Raw genomic sequence first — 16,777 nt, 5'->3', positions numbered from 1 at the left:
TTTTAGCTGGGATGATGGTGATGAGAGCCGAACTGTGTGATGTGATATGAACATATACTCTGTGAGGTCTGGTATTTCGTTTATATAAATTTTCTTTTTTTTTTAAGATTATATTTATTTAATTGACAGATGGAGATCACAAGTAGGCAGAGAGGCAGGCAGAGAGAGAGAGAGGGAAGCAGGCTCCCCACCAAGCAGAAAGCCTGATGCTGGACTCGATCCCAGGACCCTGGGATCATGACCTGAGCTGAAGGCAGAGGCTTAACCCACTGAGCCACCCAGGCACCTCCATAACTTTTCTTTTTATCCCAACTTTATTATCTCCATTTTAAAGGTGGAATTAAATGTCTTTATCAAAGTATAAGCGGCAGAGTTCCAGACTTGAACAGTGGTCTGAGTGGCTTTAATGCCTGTGCTTTCACCACAGGTGTCTTGTGATGAGCCACTCTCCTATCTCTGTGACTTTTTTTCCCTTGACAACTGATAATCAATTTACAGGAAAAGTAGATTCAATCGTCTGCCATGGTGATTTCAACCTCAAATTGTATCTCCACGCTGACGGGTCATCTGCTTACCAATCTCATAAGGACAGTACAAATCAATGGTCCCTTGTAGAACCTCATCTGAAAAGGATCCCAAGTCTGAGAACCTTTTCTTGTAGTGACTCTCATAGTCTTGGTGGGCCTCCGAACCGGTCCCTTCACAATGAGATTCTTCTCCTTTGTGCCTCTGAGCAGGTCAGCACGTATCTTCTCCAGAGATTTTACGTTGTGGCTGGCTAAGGTAATTCGAATTCGGAAAATTGCCACCCCTGGTTCCCTGGGTGTCTTCCTCATGTCTTTAAAAACTTGCTCCTTGGCCAGAGGGAAGAGTGGTGAGTCAGGAGCTGGAGTGAGGCACCCAGAGTTCTGTTATAGTTGCAAACAACTCAAAGTCGTGTCTCTTCCTCTGTGACTTTTTTTTTAAATTATTTTTATTAATATATAATGTATTCTTTGCCCCAGGGATATAGGTCTGTGAATCCTCTGTGACTCTTTAAACATGATTTTTAAAAATTTATTTATTTATTTGAGAGAGAGAAAGGGAGAGAGAGATGGGGAAGGAGCAGAGGGAGAGGGCAAGAGAGAATCCCAAGCAGACTCCCTTCTGAAAGTGGAGTCCCATGTGGGGCTCCACCTCATGACCCTAAGATCAAGACCTGAGGTGAAATCAAGAGCCAGACACTTAACCCACTGAGCCATCCAGACACCCCAACACTTTTAACATCAATGCTCCTGTCATTATTACTACCTCCACAAACTTCCAAGATCACTGAAAAGTGAGAGCCAGATCCTCTGTTCTTAGTTTGTGGATGGGCATGCTAAGCTCCACAGAGGCTCAAGGTAAAGTAATGAGACAGAAAGCACAATCTCCTGCTTTCTTCTCTCCTGACCTTCTCATGTGTCTCACACTAGCTCTCCCATAGATCTCTTAGCTAAGTGCATTGGACCCATTGACACTTTAAGTTCCAAAGCAGATCTTCTAGAGTCTATAATCTCACATCTTTTATAGTTTATTAATCACCTTTCTCATAAAAATGCTTAAAAAAGCCAATTCCCCATCTCCTGGAAGGTAGAAATGTAACACTATTTTCTGAAGATGCTCTCAAGCCCGTGGGAAGCTGAGTCCAATTTATCAGTCTTCCAATGTCAAATTTCAATTGGGTATTTCCTTGTCATATGAAACACACCTCAACAAATTCAAAATTTCTCCTCATGAACTTGTATATTCTAAAATAATCAAATTAAGAACCACATTCACTCGAAAATGAAATCCCTTAGATTTTGCTATATTTTTGAGAATCAAATTTCTATTAACTACTCATGACTTACCCTATTCGCACAAAAAAATACTCCCTTTTGTCAGTAGTCTCTGTGTTGAATGATCCTTCTGTGGTCAAGGGGAAGAGCCAAAGAGGAGAATCCTATTAGGAAACAACAGTAGAACGATGGTGGGTAGACTCTGCCTTCTAAAAGACTGATCTTCCAAGCCAAGTTGAAGCCCCATCTGGCTCAGTGACCAAGATAAAAGTAGAGTTATTAGAAGAAGCATAGCTTCATTTCAGTTCTCCAAAGCAGAAAACAGTAATTCATACAAAGTTCTGTGATACAGTCAACTCCATGGAATGAATAAATGAATGAAAGATCATTCAGTCATTCAACAGGTATGCCTGCTGTTTTCAAGGTGCTGTTGTCAGTGCTACAAAGGGAAATTCTTTGTGAAATGCTCCATTATAAGTACAAGTTGTATATAAATAGCCATTTTTATTGAGCTTTGCTCCTAGGCACTTCAGTCCTTATAAAGCCATACAACCTGCTAAAGGAAAACCCTCCTGCGAAAATATTAGAATGGTAACAATCCTTCCAGTACAGACCTCAGAAAGGATTTTAACACATATGAGTACACAATCAAGACAACAAAAATAGGTCAACCTCTTTTAAATGAACTGCTAAGATTATAGGCTACTTAGAAGAAATAATTTGAGATAAAGACATGTCTAGTGGTTGCTCCAGCCTATGGTCCAGGACCCCAAATAAATGCATTTTTTAAAAGTAGATTCATTCTGGGGCACCTGGGTGGCTCAGTGGGTTAATCCTCTGCTTTCAGCTCAGGTCATGATCTCAGGGTCCTGGGATCGAGCCCCATATCAGGATCTCTGCTCGGCAGGGAGCCTGCTTCCTCCTCTATCTCTGTCTGCCTCTCTGCCTACTTCTGATCTCTCCTTGTCAAATACATTAAGAAAAAAAAAGTAGATTTGTTGTGATTTGGTTTACTAAAAGTAATTCTGGAGCTGATGTTTCAGAAGTCAATTTTCTTAGGAGAGTATACCCTAGAAATACAGTTGATGTTATCATGTTCCTACAGTTAATGTGCTTTTCCTCTAAGTATTTTCTGCACATGACCCACGATCAAGGAATCCCTGAGGGTAACATTGGAGGTGATTTTGGGGGAGCCTTCTTATCTTCCAGAATTTTATTAGTGCTTATGATGGAAAGAACTCTTACAGAAAGTCTGAAGTCTGAATCAGTGGCCTCACCAATGGAAACACTTGTATGGAACAGCAAAAGGTTACCATGACAGCAAAAACCAAGGTCATGTGTATGTGGGGGAGCTACCAATCACACGAGCCAGAACTAGCCCAACCTGATCTTCCTGGTACCTCAATGAAGACTGTAGGACTCTGCAGAGAACAGATTGAACACAACTGACCTAGCCTACTTCATTTCTCAGAGCGAAACTAAGCCCAAGAAAGACAAAATGCCTCTTCCAAAATCACATAACCAATTATTGCTGAGTTAGAACTAGTTTTCTGATTCCCAAGATAGCACCTTTCCTCATACCAGACTCCTCTTAATTTCAGAGCCTACTGCAGTCTCCCTACAGCAAAAATTTCCTCTCTATTTCAGGCAACCAGAGCAGGCCAGGTTGGGTCTGAGCCACCCAAGACCATTTGTCAGTGCCAGTCTCCCACCAGGCAATGCCAACCCCAGCATCTGGTCCTGGTCCCTAGGACTTATGTTCTCATAATTAAAGAGCTGGCATATATAAACAAACCATAACCAGAACACCGCATGGTCAGTGAATAGAGGTCAAACGTGGATGAGAGCTGACTCCCAAGGTGAGAGGGAGCCTGTTCCTAATTTCCAGTCTTGTTTGTCTCTGGTGACAGGTACATAAATATTGCAATTGTTACAAAGAGCCCTTTATAACTCTTTAAACCCCAAATATCCCTCAACTCCACAGCAAGTTAAACAAAACTTACACTATCCCACTTTGACTAGGCGGGACTCTACATGAGCCAGGGGGTTGGAGTTATTTTCAGGTTTGAGTTAGGGCTTGCTTATTCAGGGAGACATGCTGGGGGCAGCATGGGGAGAGGAACTCTTATGGCTCTTGAAGGAACACCAGGACAATTTTGGCTCAGACTGCATATAACTCTATAGGATGTAACCACTCCCTTCCTGGGATAGGTACCGCTCCCAAGAGGCCCCACCCAGACAAGATCTGAAAGGTCTGCAGCAGTAGCCAGAGTATAATCGGAGACTTGTACTCTTTGCCCTATTGCTACAGTGTGCTTGCGGTCATTTTGTTGCACTAACAAAACGTATTTCCCTCTTTGTGAAACAGTCTAGAGACAGATGACTCAAATTGGAGTCTAGTGCATCTGCCCCACTTGGGAGTTTTGTTAAACAGGTGTGTTCCCAAACCAACTCCAGATCCACTGAATCAGCACCTGTAGTTTAGTAAGACCTCCAGGTGATCGGCATGCACCTTAAATTTGGGAAGGACTGGTCAAGAGATGAAGACCATGACTCTCCCCGTTTGCCATTAGCTCCATGTACAAGGTTTCAGTTAGCAAACCTCCTTGTGTATCCTGTGCTTTTAAATGGAGAAATAAAGTACCCCCAGTGAAATCCAAAACTTCCTTAAAATATGCTTTCTTTTGCTCCAACAAGTTTTTCAACCCCAATTTCCATCTAATGGCCATTAGGGCAGGATTTGCTTCAGATCACCAGTAAGGATCTGAAGGAGGAATATGCATTGTGGACTGTGATAGCCAGCAGTAAATATATTTGGTATTAAGTCCTTCTCCTTCACTTCTAGACATCCAGCTGGCTACCAAGTCCTTTTGATTTTACCTCCTAAAGGATTTTATTTATTTGTTTGTTTATCTATCTCAAGCATAATTAACATACAGCATAATATTAATTTCAGATATATGCACCCCTATGATTATTGAAGCACTCTTTACAATAGTCAACACACTGAAGCAACCAAGTGTCCATCAATAGATGAATGGGTAAGGAAAATGTGATATATATATACACAGTGAAGTATTACTCAGCCATTAAAATAAATGAAATCTTGCCTTTTGCAACCATATGGGTGCTCCTAAATTATTTTTCCATCCTCCTTTCTATCCCCACTGCTCTGTTTTAGCTCAGGTCCTTATCATATATAACATGGACATTAAAATAACCTCTCAACTGCACACCTGGACTCCCCACATAGTATTTTGGTCAACCACCACATCCTCCAAGCTGGCATCAGAAAGAACATTCTTGAAGGCAAATCTGATCATATTGTCTTCTTGTTTCAAGTCCTCTAATGATGTCTGACAAATTCAATACTTTCAAGCTTTTCATGCAAAGTTTATGGTGATAGTGCTTTTATTTACTAACCTAACCTTATTTCTCCCACTTTCCTACTTTTATACCAATTCATGTGTTCCGTTCCTCTCGTTTCTCCCAAGCTGCCTCTTTGCTATGCATACTTTTTCTTTTGCTGCCAAATAAACCTCTTCTTGTTTTTTAAAATATTGTATAGACAGCCCCAAATCTGTCATGGTTCAGTTTAAGACAGTTTGACTTTATGACAGTGTGAGAGGTATCTACATTCAGTAGAAACCATCCATGGAATTTTGAATTTGGATCTTTTCCCTGACTAGGACTATGTGGTACTTTCCTCTCTTGTGGTACTGGGTTTCTGAAGCAGCCAGCCTCAGATCCCAGTCAGCTTCACGAACACCGGGTCAACAACCCAAACACTGACAACTGTTCTGTACCCACACAACCACTTTCAGTATAATATTCAGTAAGTTATGGGAGATTTTCAATACTTAATTATAAAATAGGCTTTACATTAAATGGTTTTGCCAGCTGTAGGCTAATATAAGTGTTCTGAAAATATTTAAGGTAGGCTAGGCTAAGCTACTATGTTTGGTGGGTTAGGTATATTAAGTGTAGTTTCAACTTATAATAGATTTACTGGGATGTAACCCCATCAAAAACCAAGGAAGGGGAGGCTGGGTGGCACAGTCAGTTAAGTGTCAGACTCTTGGTTTCTGCTCGGGTTGTGATTTCAGGATCATGAGATGAGGCCCCAACTTGGGCTCCCCACTCAACAAGGAGTCTTCTTAAAAGACTTTCTCTCCCTCTCCCTTTGACCCTCATGACCTCTGTTCTCTCCTTGGTTCTCAAATAAATACATCTTTTTTTTTGTTGTTGTTGTTGTTGAAAAAAGTGGAGGAAGATCTGGAGTTCTGTTTTAACACCTATCAGCTCTTCTTGACAATGACTCTCAACCACTGAGTAGAGTTGGTCATCCCTGGATCCCAACAACATCTTGTGTTTGCTCAATTAGCAGCACTTTCCCTGAAATATGCTTGTCAACTTGTCTCTGTCCTAGCACCAGTTTATGGCATCTTGAGGTCCGGAACAATGTCGCATTCTTCTTTTGCATCTTGAGTATCCAAGTACCATCACCAACATGTAGTAAGCATTCAGTGAATGTTTGACAAATGAAACAATTAAAGGAATATAGTCACTGTGTGAAGTAGGTACCACGTTATCCCAGGGAACTATGAAAAATACACAGCACATAGATTTAGTGGAAATATTCGCAATGGATTAATCTTTGAGATCCCCCAATGATGGATATTAAGGAATGGAATTGATGTTAATAGTGAAAATTACTTATGTTAGTTAGCTCTGCCACTACCCTAAAGGGAAATGATCTACTTCATGTCATTTATTAAATACCTAATCACCTGTGACATCTAATAATCAGAAGAATTATAGCCTAAGGCACAACCAAACCTTGCCTTCTGGCGACTGTCAGTCTAAGACAGTTAATATGGACACCAGCCACTCTCCTAGGTGGTCAAAGAACTCTTTCCCTTGGGGCATGACGGTGTTGTCAGAAGGAAAGAAAGTCAAGAGGTAAGGCTAATTAAACACTTCTAGAAATTGGGTCTTAGTCTCTGCTACCCCATTTCCCCACAGCAGGGCTCTCATGACGCAGTGCTTCAAGCTCAGCTCAACTGGTCTCCAAGATCAATTTGGGACTCAAGCAGGGAAGATTTCAAGAGCTCCAACTCAGTATTCTTCATCAGAGGTCCAGTTACATTTGCATCCCGTCTTCCACCTTGCCTTCCTAGCCCCTGCTCCCAAGGCCCAGAACCCACCTTACACTCTGGATTCTGCTGATGAAGACAGTAACAATAATGCTGTTTCACACATTAATCCAACCTTACTATGCACCAGGCGCCATTCGGGGTGCTTTAGGTGTATGAAGCAAATTTAATTTTCACAACAAACCAATTTATTAAGTACTGAATTATCTACATTTTACAGATGAGGGAAACACAGACAAGTTTCCATCTATTGTTTGCTTGTTGGTTTCTCCTGATCATGTTCTGTCTAATTACTGCAGATTCCATGATGTTAACTACTTTGGGCTGCCTTACTTTTTGGATATTATGCTCTGAACTTTGCAGCTGGATCTGCATACACTCCGTCCCCTGACACATGTCCCCTGACACCTTCCAGTCTGGCCATCCTATTACAGGTTAATTTGCTCATTCCAGCCCTGTCCTGAAGAGGACAGCAAAAGAGAGATATAAGGCCATTTATTTCCCACTCTATTTAATAGGGATACTTAATTAATGTTCATAAAATTAAACTCAGAGTATGTAATATGAATAAAACACCAAGTGATAACAGGCACCCATACCACATACTGTCTGAATTAGAGGAAGAGGAAAGATGAGGTGCCATTTTTAAGAATGTACAACCTTGCAGACTTTCTCCTAGGCATCTAGGCATCTATCTGGATCCCTGAAACTCTTTTATTGTAATGAAACATAGGATGTCTATTAGCAAACTCAAGGATCTACACACCATAAGAAACAAACCATTGGTGCTCCATTACCTAGGAAAGAGAACTGTGGGAGCACCTGGTACAGATTCAGGATTTTGTTCCTCACAAGCCTTTTCAATGAAGTGCACATTCACTGACTCTCATATTTGCATAGTTCAGATAATAACAGCTCTCTGTTTCACGTTCAGAGCTGAGGTCAATGTCACTAGAAGCTGTTGAGCAACAATCCCCCTTTCAGGCAGTCCTTTGATCAGGTAGAAGAGAAGACTTAGAGAAGAAGGAATAGAAGCAATTCACTGCCCTAGGTTTGGAGCTCTAAAGCAGACCACATTTCCAGACACACATATGGGGTAGGTTTCAGTATCCTCTGGAGAACTTTGCGAAACACAGATTAGATTTCATTCTCTTGGTCCAGATCTCTAAACCAGAACCAGCCAGCCAGATAGAAATATATGCAATATACATATAAATAAATAAATGCATATAAATATATATATATATATATATATATATATATATAATTTTAAAGGGAGATTCAGATACATATTATTGATTAGGAAATACTGCTAAAATTTCCATCTTGGAAGAACAAGAACACTAATAGCATATGTATTTTCTCCTCCAATAATACCAAGAAATGTAAATGAGTTACCGCTAAATTAAGCCCAAAAATTAGGACTACAGGGAGTGTCCTTAAATATAAAAAGAATTTGGTCACATTGAAATGGGTTCTGAAAAATCCCCTGAATGCTGACAGTTCCCCAAAGGAATTCATTTGAAAAATTAGCGTATAGTAAGCCTTCATGGAAGAGAAACACATATTAAAAATTCTTAAATAATAAGAGATAAATTCAGAGTATGGTAAGAGTTTTAGAAAAGATTCATAGCAAGGTTTTGGATTGTAGTTCACTCACCAGTATATTTAAATTGTAAGTTAATTTACAAATATTTGATAAGGATAATTTGAGAATGGATGTAGTCATCTATTTACTCTCTAAAAATAAACTGATGCTTGAAATGTAAGTGTCAAAATCCACAAAAGCGAATTTTACAAAGTCACAACACTGAACAGATTAATCTTCTCTTTGCCCATCAGCCTCGGCCCCCCTGTTGATGACAGCAGTTGCTTAAGCCAGAAACATCATCTAGGACAAAGCTTCAATCATATGATGGATTGTGTGGGTCTTACACAAGCAGGACCTGCACAAGACTGCAGGAGCTTTGGGTCTTTTTTAACCAAGACAGGTCATTAAAAGAAATGAAAAGATGTCTTCTGGAGGTTTAATTAAGGAAGTTAATTCTAGGCCCCATCATAGGCCCATTAACCTTTCTCTGTTCCTAAAATACCTTATGTAATGTCAAAAAGAAGCAAAGATGGGAAAAGGAGCTGTGTAATTAAACCTACTTAACCTTAAAATGGAAATGTGTCAAGGGATAGAAGCAATTGGTATGAAGCTCCTAACCTGTATTTACGACCCCAAAACCCAGAACCCATATGCCTTCTCTTGCTGTGCTTGACTCACATTCTCTTTGCTATGGGCTGGACAACTTGGCTGGTGAATTTACTTACTGTGTCTGACCCAAACCATAAGTCAGTTGTCAAAATGCCAGAAGGGCAGTACTATTCTGGTACAAAGAACAAATAGCTTGCTGGTTTCTATACAGATTTCTTGCCACACAAACATTCTTCTAAGGTTCTTCAAGGAGATGGTTTTTCCTGACCTAGGAATGCCTTTCTTCGCCATCCCATGAGAACGTGGCCAGGCTGGGGCTGAATCTGGTTCAAGATCCCAGAGAACATGATGCATGTATTTTTTTTCTATGATAGTACATTGTTATGCACGTAAATTCTTCCAGAATGCCAACGTATGACTTCATATAAAAGGGCAGAGGCATAGCAAGAATTTGGCTGCCTTCTCAACCCCAGCAGAACATTGCATGAGGAGTGTTACTGGTGGGTTTTTGCCCAATCAGAAAACCACTGCAGGGCCAGGGAAAGGGGATTATGATGGTTTCTTTCTTTCTCTCTTTCTTTCTTTCATGTTTCAAGTTTTTAGTTAAATTCTAGTTGGTTAACATATAGTGTAATATTATCAGTTTCTGTTGCACTTAATCACCTAGCTTGTTCTGAGTTCTGTTCCTGGGGCTGTATCAGTAGGGATGGGAGCATTCAGAACCAGCCCCAAACCAATTTGAAATGTTGCAAGTTCCAAAACTTAACAGAAGCAGTCAGGTCTCTATTAAATACCAACAGATTATGCACATTACAGATTATTCATGAGGACTTTGTTTTCTCAGGGGCCTCTCAGGGTATATGAGGGTTGACACACAATACAGGACACCTGTATTTTTATTTGCAAAATCTGGCAACCCTACCTGATATCCAACTGGTAATCATCACCCAACACCCTTAAAACAGGACAGTTTAGACAGAACTTGGAACCAGCCCTATTGACTCATTTTACATATGAGGAAACCCAGACTCCCCCAGAGATTTTTGTCAGGTGGTGGGTGGTCTGCTTGTTCTTAAGATTCCTGGCCAGTCAGAGGCATTGTTTGGACCAGAATTCAGCCTATTTTATACCCATTTTATTCCTACCACCCAAGCTGTTTCTCTAATAACAATGCAATATTTTTATTGTTATTGTGTTGTTTAACTAGGCTTTCCAAAAATCTGACATTTCTTGAACATTACCCTCTTTTAGGTTCTATGCTAAATTCTATAGACAAAAAAGGAGTACCATTCTCTCCCCTAAACCTGATAGCTTTTAGAATTTAAATTCGTTACGTGTTAAGGGAAATAAAAACTTGTATTTTTTGAATATGGGCAAAGAGCCGCATAATAATTTTTTCAAGCCCAAATAGAAAGATGCTCTTGCAGAGATACTATTTTTTAAGTATTTGGACCACTGTAACCCTCCATCAGTTAATCATCAGTGCTGGTATTCTAGGCAAAGGTCATAAATACAGTCGAATCTCAGCCAAACTTTAGATCACTCTGTTCTGCAAAATCCGCTGGGAGAGATTATTTAAGTCCATTTGGAACCCGCTTCATACCTTCAGTCACTATCCTTCCAGGACCTTCTTTATATGCTTTCTTGCTAGGAGATATGGTATGAAAATGCATTATATCTAGAAGTCTCTCATTCACATAGGAAATGGAAGAAATAGCCTTGGCTATGTTCAAGATAGATCTGTCCCTCTCTGGATATCCCACACTACTGTGACTATTATCTGTGCGAGTGCCCTTCTTATTTGTGATGATTTCCTCAGGTCTTTCTCTCAGAAATAACTAATTTTGCACCTCGTTTTAAAATACAGTCTTGGACTTTGAAAAAACATAGGCATCCCATACTAAAATAAATGAGTTTAATCTAGGACTTACACAATAGTAATATTAATCTGGGGGTGCTTGGGTGGCTCAGTGAGTTAAGTGTCTCCTTTAGCTTGGGTCACGATCCTGGGGTCCTGGGATCAAGTCCCACATTGGACTCCCTGCTCAGCAGGGAGCTTTCTTCTCCTTTTCCCTCTCCTTCAGCTGTTTGTGCTCTCTCTCTCATAAAAGTAAATAAAATCTTTTAGAAAAATAGTAGTATTAATCCAGTTGGAAATCCAGCTTTTATTCACATCTTTAAAGAGTTCCTATTCTTAAATGATTAGTGTTATTGACCAAACTGTGCCCTCCCCAAATTTGTATGTTGAAGCCCTAACCCCGGATGTGACTGTATTTGGAGATAGGGCCTTTAAAAAGGTATGGGCAGGGTCACCCAAGGGCTCAGTTGGTTAAGCGTTTGACTCTTGATTTCAGCTCTGGTCATGATCTCAGGGTTTGGGATTAAGCCCTGTGTCAGGCTCCGTATTGGGCAAGGAGTCCGCTTAGGATTCTCTCTCTGCCTCTGCCCCTCGCCCAACAAACGTGCACGTACACTCTCTCTCAAAAAATAATAAATAAATTAACTAACTAAATAAATAAGTAAATAAAACTAAAAAGGTACAGGTAAATGGAGTCATAACATAAATGAAGCCCTAATTCACTATGACCCGTTTCCATAGAGGAAGCGGAAGAGACACCAGGGGTGCTCAGGGGTGAAGAAAAGGCCATGTGAGGATGCAGCAAGGGAGTGGCTCTCTGCAAACCAAAGAGAAAGGCTCAGAGGAAACCATCCCTGCCAGCACCTTGATCTTGGACTTCTAGCTTCAAGCACTGTGAGGAGATTAGTTTGTGTTGTGTTAGCCACCAGTGTGCAGTATTTGTTATGGCCGCCTGAGCCAATGAACACCATCAGAATGAAGCTCGTGAGCATTAACCAAATAATTGCTGGAGTGTAAGAGAAGTGAAAGCAAGAATTCTACCTCATTCATAAAATTCACACCTCATATATCGCCTTGCACACAACTCGTCCCAAATAAACAGCTGATAAAATAAAAGAATGAACACGTGGATGGATTTAGACCCGTGCCCCAGCAAAGCAGCACCAGCCATGCGACGTAACCACAGTGTGAGAGAGGAAAAGCAGAGGCTTCAGAGCCAGACAGACTGCTTTCACTCTTCTCTACCTGCCAACTTGGGAAGTTCCATAACCTTATTAACCTTAGTTCCTTGTTTGTCAGTTGACAGGAGTAATGTTTGTATCATGTAGTTGTGGAGATGGAGGTGATATGCCTGGTGTATATCACAGGTGCTATAAGGTTGGTATTAATGATGGTTGACCTTCCATGTGTTCACTCTTTTATTCATTCAACAACTTTTTATTGAGCAAGCCCCTTCTAGGCACCCAGCATTGTTCCTGGCACTGAGAATAAAATGGGTAATGACACAGTATCTTAGCTCACATGTGCATTGCATTCTAGAGAGCAGAGTCAAAGACAATGGGAAATAATCAAATGATTTCAGAGAGTGGTAAATGCCACGAAGAAAATAAAGCAGAATAATGTGGTGATGACTGTCTATGGCAAGCTCTCTGGGAAGGAGACATCTGAGGCTAAGTTCTGAGTGATGAGAAATCAGCCTGGAAAGTGTCTGAGGGAAGAGCATTCCAGAGTGAATAGCTGCTACAAAAGGCCTACAGAGGGATGGCTTTAGCATCTTCAGGGAACAGAAGAAGACCAGTGTGGCTGTAGTATAGTGAGAAATGTGGAGAGAGGTACCAGATAAGTCAGAGAAATTAGCTGCAGCCAAATTATATAAGGACTTATAGGCCAGGGTGAGGTGTTTGAATTTTTTTCTAAAAGTAATGGAAAACAGATTTTCAAACAGGGTAAGAAAGTGAATTGATTTATGGTAAAAACATTATTCTGCTGCTGTCCCAGTGACAGGTGGTTGAGTGCGTGGAGGGGGTTCCTCGGGGGTCATGTCCAGTGGTCTGGGCAAGAGGGCACTGGCTTGGACTATGGTGGTGATGGAGCCAGATAATGGATGAATGGAAGATATTATTTAAGTCCATTTAGGACCTGCTTCATACCTTCAGTCACTATCCTTCCAGAACCTTCTTTATATACTTTTTTGCTAGGAGATATGGTATGAAAATCTATTATGTCTAGAAGTCTCTCATTCACTAAGCAATACGGGAATGGAAGAAATAGCCTTGGCTATGTTCAAGATAAATCTGTCCCTCTCTGGCTATCCCGCGCTACTGTGACTATTATCTGTGCAAGTGCCCTTCTTATTTGTGATATGATTTCCTCAGGTCTTTCTCTCAGAAATAACTGATTTTGCACTTCATTGTAAGGTATATTCTTAGACTTTGAAATAGCACAGGCATCCCATACTAATGAAGGAAGATGGGCTAGAAATCTCCAATGGGCTGGATGTGGACAGAATGAGGGGCTCAAGGATGACCCCTAGGATTCAACTTCAAGAGCCAAATGAGATGGTGCTATTTATTGCGATCAGTTGGGGGTAGGAAGAGGCAGGAGAGTCAATGGAGATGACACTGACCCTGACTTTGTCTCCATTTATCAATACAGTTGATGCAGTTTCCATGGCCAAGCCAGTAGCAGCCTGTCTCTTAAGAAAAATCACTGGAGCTTAGTTGCCAATACTGCAGATTCATTATCAATTCATTGATCACTGCTAAGCTTCACACTTTAAGTAGTTGTGTGAAAAATGATCTGGGAGAAGCTCAGGTTTGTTATTATACTCCTCTTCCAGGCCTTGGTTTTCTTCCCTGTGGAATGAAGCTTTTTGAGTGTGTGTTTATTTTTTGGTATTTCCCAACTGAACCACATTACCTCTCCTCACTCTGCAGAAACAAAACCGGAGCAGGGGGATCCCCTAGGAGCCACAAGGATGGAAGAGCAGATAATGGTCAACACTTGGACTCTGTGCTCCTCGTACAGACTTCAGAGTTCTTGTGCCGCCTGGCTCCTTCCTCACTGCTTCTCCCTTCTCTCTCAGGCATCAGGGTTCACTGCATCATCTCCTTCACAAAGGGTTCACATGGCTGCCAGTGGCTGGCTTTAATTAGAGTGTGGTACTGAGCATCATTACAATATCGGTGGTGTTAAATTTCAACGTGCTCAGATACCATGAGCTGAAGTCACAGCTCATGACAGCCACAGGGAAGTGAGTGTTGAACTTAACTGTGAGATGATTAAAACAGGCAGGAGCAGAGATTGTTCATATTGGCCTCTCCTGCACTCCGACCCAACCACCCCCTTTTGGGGTCATGTCTTCCTTCCTTTGTCTTATTCATTCTCTCTACAGTAAAGGTTACTCTGAAGTGGGCATCTAACAAGGATGACAATGCTACGAGCAAGAAAAGAAAGCAGCTAGAAGTACAAAATGTTTGTCCTGAGAAGCCTGCCTCTTATGGTTTCAAAATCATTCTGAAATAAAACCAGAGTAAATTACCCAGGTTACAAGTATGCCTTCCTAGTTCAAAGACTTCATTAGTCTTTATATTGTGTCCACATGAGGGCAAGTAGAGTTTTCTTTCCATTATACTAAAGAGAGAGAAGAGAGACACAAGTAGTAGCTAACTGAAAATCCCTGACAAATAGTTTTGGAATTTACTTAGTGAAAATGCATCAGCCATAGGCAGTCACCAGGCACATTCTTTGTCACTTTTTCATAAAGCCATTGGTCCCCCTGCCCATTAACCACCCCTGTCACCTAAGCTTCAGTAAAGTGCAAAGAGCTTTGATTGGCAAACAGAACACTTGCCTCTATGTGGCTTGTATAAATCACTTAGCCTTGTTAGAAATCAAGGCAGGATTCTAGGAGAGGCCATTGTGAGTTATTGATACAAAAAGGCAAGTAGATGACTTAACATCAGGCCCCAAATAGGGAAATTTGGAAAACTGCCGGGATACACACGGATGATCCCAGTTTCAAATTGAAATCCTTTTAGACAAAAGTAAGCTCTAAGAAGAAAATCCACCAGGTGTGGTGACAGAGAAATAAGTAAGGGGAGGGGGTGACCAGGAGAGGTTAAATATAAAACGATGTGTGGAAAACGAGGAGGAACCAGGCTAAGAGCCAGAAAGGGAAAGAAAACAACAGGTGCAAAGCTCCTGGTGTAGGAAAGAGCTTGGTGTGTTCTACAAAGTCTCAGAAAGCCAGGGAAGGCTGAACAATGGTGACAATGGAGATGGGAGCCTGGAATGAGATTGGGGAGTTTAGGCCATGGGCAGGAGCCATATCCTGCATGGTAATTAAGGCAGAGAAAAGAGTTTAAATGTCTTCTAAGTAGAATTGGAGATCATTAACAGGAAAAGACACAAGTTGGTTTTGCTTTGTTTTGTTTTGTTTTGCTATTTACAGATCTCTCTAGATACTATCTAGGGTTGCCAGGGATGGGTAGAATACCATTCGGCTTGTCAGGGATGGGTGGAAGAGCAGAGTGGGAGCAAGGTGATCTACTAGGGAGCCACTGCAGGTACATGGCCAGGAGACAATGAGGACTGGGGCTAAGATGATGGCAAGAGGAGAAGAGGAGGAAAAAAAACAGCCTGAAGTGTCTTGCACAACTGTGATGTATAATTAAGAGGACTTGCTTGTAGACTAGATGTGGGTAATGATGGAAGGACAGAAATTAAGGGTTACTGCTAAGTTCCTGGTCTGAGCCCAGGGTGGCCGGTGAGGCCCTTTTTCTTTAGAGGTAGGACTGGGAGGGATGGAGGGTGGGTGCAGCAAAAACGAGTTTGAGAGCAGGAGGAAAATCAAGAGTTCCATTTTGGATGTCTTAACACAGCAATTCCTGTGAGGTACCTAATTACAGTATCAACTGTAGTTAGTTATATAGTAAAATATATGAATCCCCAGCTCAGATGAGAAAGTAGGGATGAAGATACAGATCTAGGAGTATCAATATGATGGTGATATGGAAAGTCATCGGAATGGATGAGCTCACCTCAGGAGAGAGTAGTCACAGAGACAAGAAGATGACCCAGAGCTCAAAGAGGGGAAGAGACTCTAACCTTCATGATAGGAAGGCTGTCTCTCAGAAATGAGAGATAACCGGAGAGAATATGTTTCCCACTCCAGTGTCCAGTACCTCCCTAGAAAACCACAATTAATCCTGAAGATTAAGAGAGAGAATGCAACGAAGAGCAGTTAGTGAACTACAACTTATTATTACATACGCACTATAATTATTAGCTTATGGCCTGGTCCTGGATTTATTTCTGTCTTTACTGTCTTCTTACTATAAAGTAAATTCCTAAGGTCAAAGATGCCATTTGTCCACTGATGGTTCTAGAATAAGCCAATGTTGGCTGACAGACTGACAGTTACTCTTACGATATTCAGGAGTAACTGGCCAAAGCCTGTTTCATGCTGGCTTCTGATAAACCTTCCTTCCATCATGGCTACTTCCTGTAATTTCACATTTGCAGGGCAGACATCAGAACACTTTAATCCTGATGAAAGTATGTGGCAGAAGCTCCTTTTCTCAAATCGATATGAAGAGAAGAGATCCTCATCTGTTCAGTAGGAGTTTTTTTTCCCCCTTAGCTTTGCCAAGAAAATTCAAAATCACACACAGGAATAAAAGAACTCACTTAAACTAAAAGGAAACAAGTATTTCACAAGAAGTCTTTAAGAGCTCTGGACTTCAGCATTCTTCGGTACGGG

General features: G+C 41.1%; 1 pseudogene; it reads right to left on the bottom strand.

The window, feature by feature from the left end:
* Positions 1 to 288: 288 nt before the first annotated feature.
* On the bottom strand, positions 289 to 7,351 carry LOC101678341 (annotated as a pseudogene).
* Between the last annotated feature and the right edge of the window lie 9,426 nt (positions 7,352 to 16,777).

Source organism: Mustela putorius, unplaced genomic scaffold, assembly GCF_011764305.1.
Source record: "Mustela putorius furo isolate JIRA1106 unplaced genomic scaffold, ASM1176430v1.1 tig00000460_pilon_pilon_pilon, whole genome shotgun sequence".
NCBI classification, from domain to species: domain Eukaryota; kingdom Metazoa; phylum Chordata; class Mammalia; order Carnivora; family Mustelidae; genus Mustela; species Mustela putorius.
The sequence above is the reverse complement of the archived record's forward strand: the minus strand, read 5'-3'. Positions and strand labels throughout refer to the sequence as shown.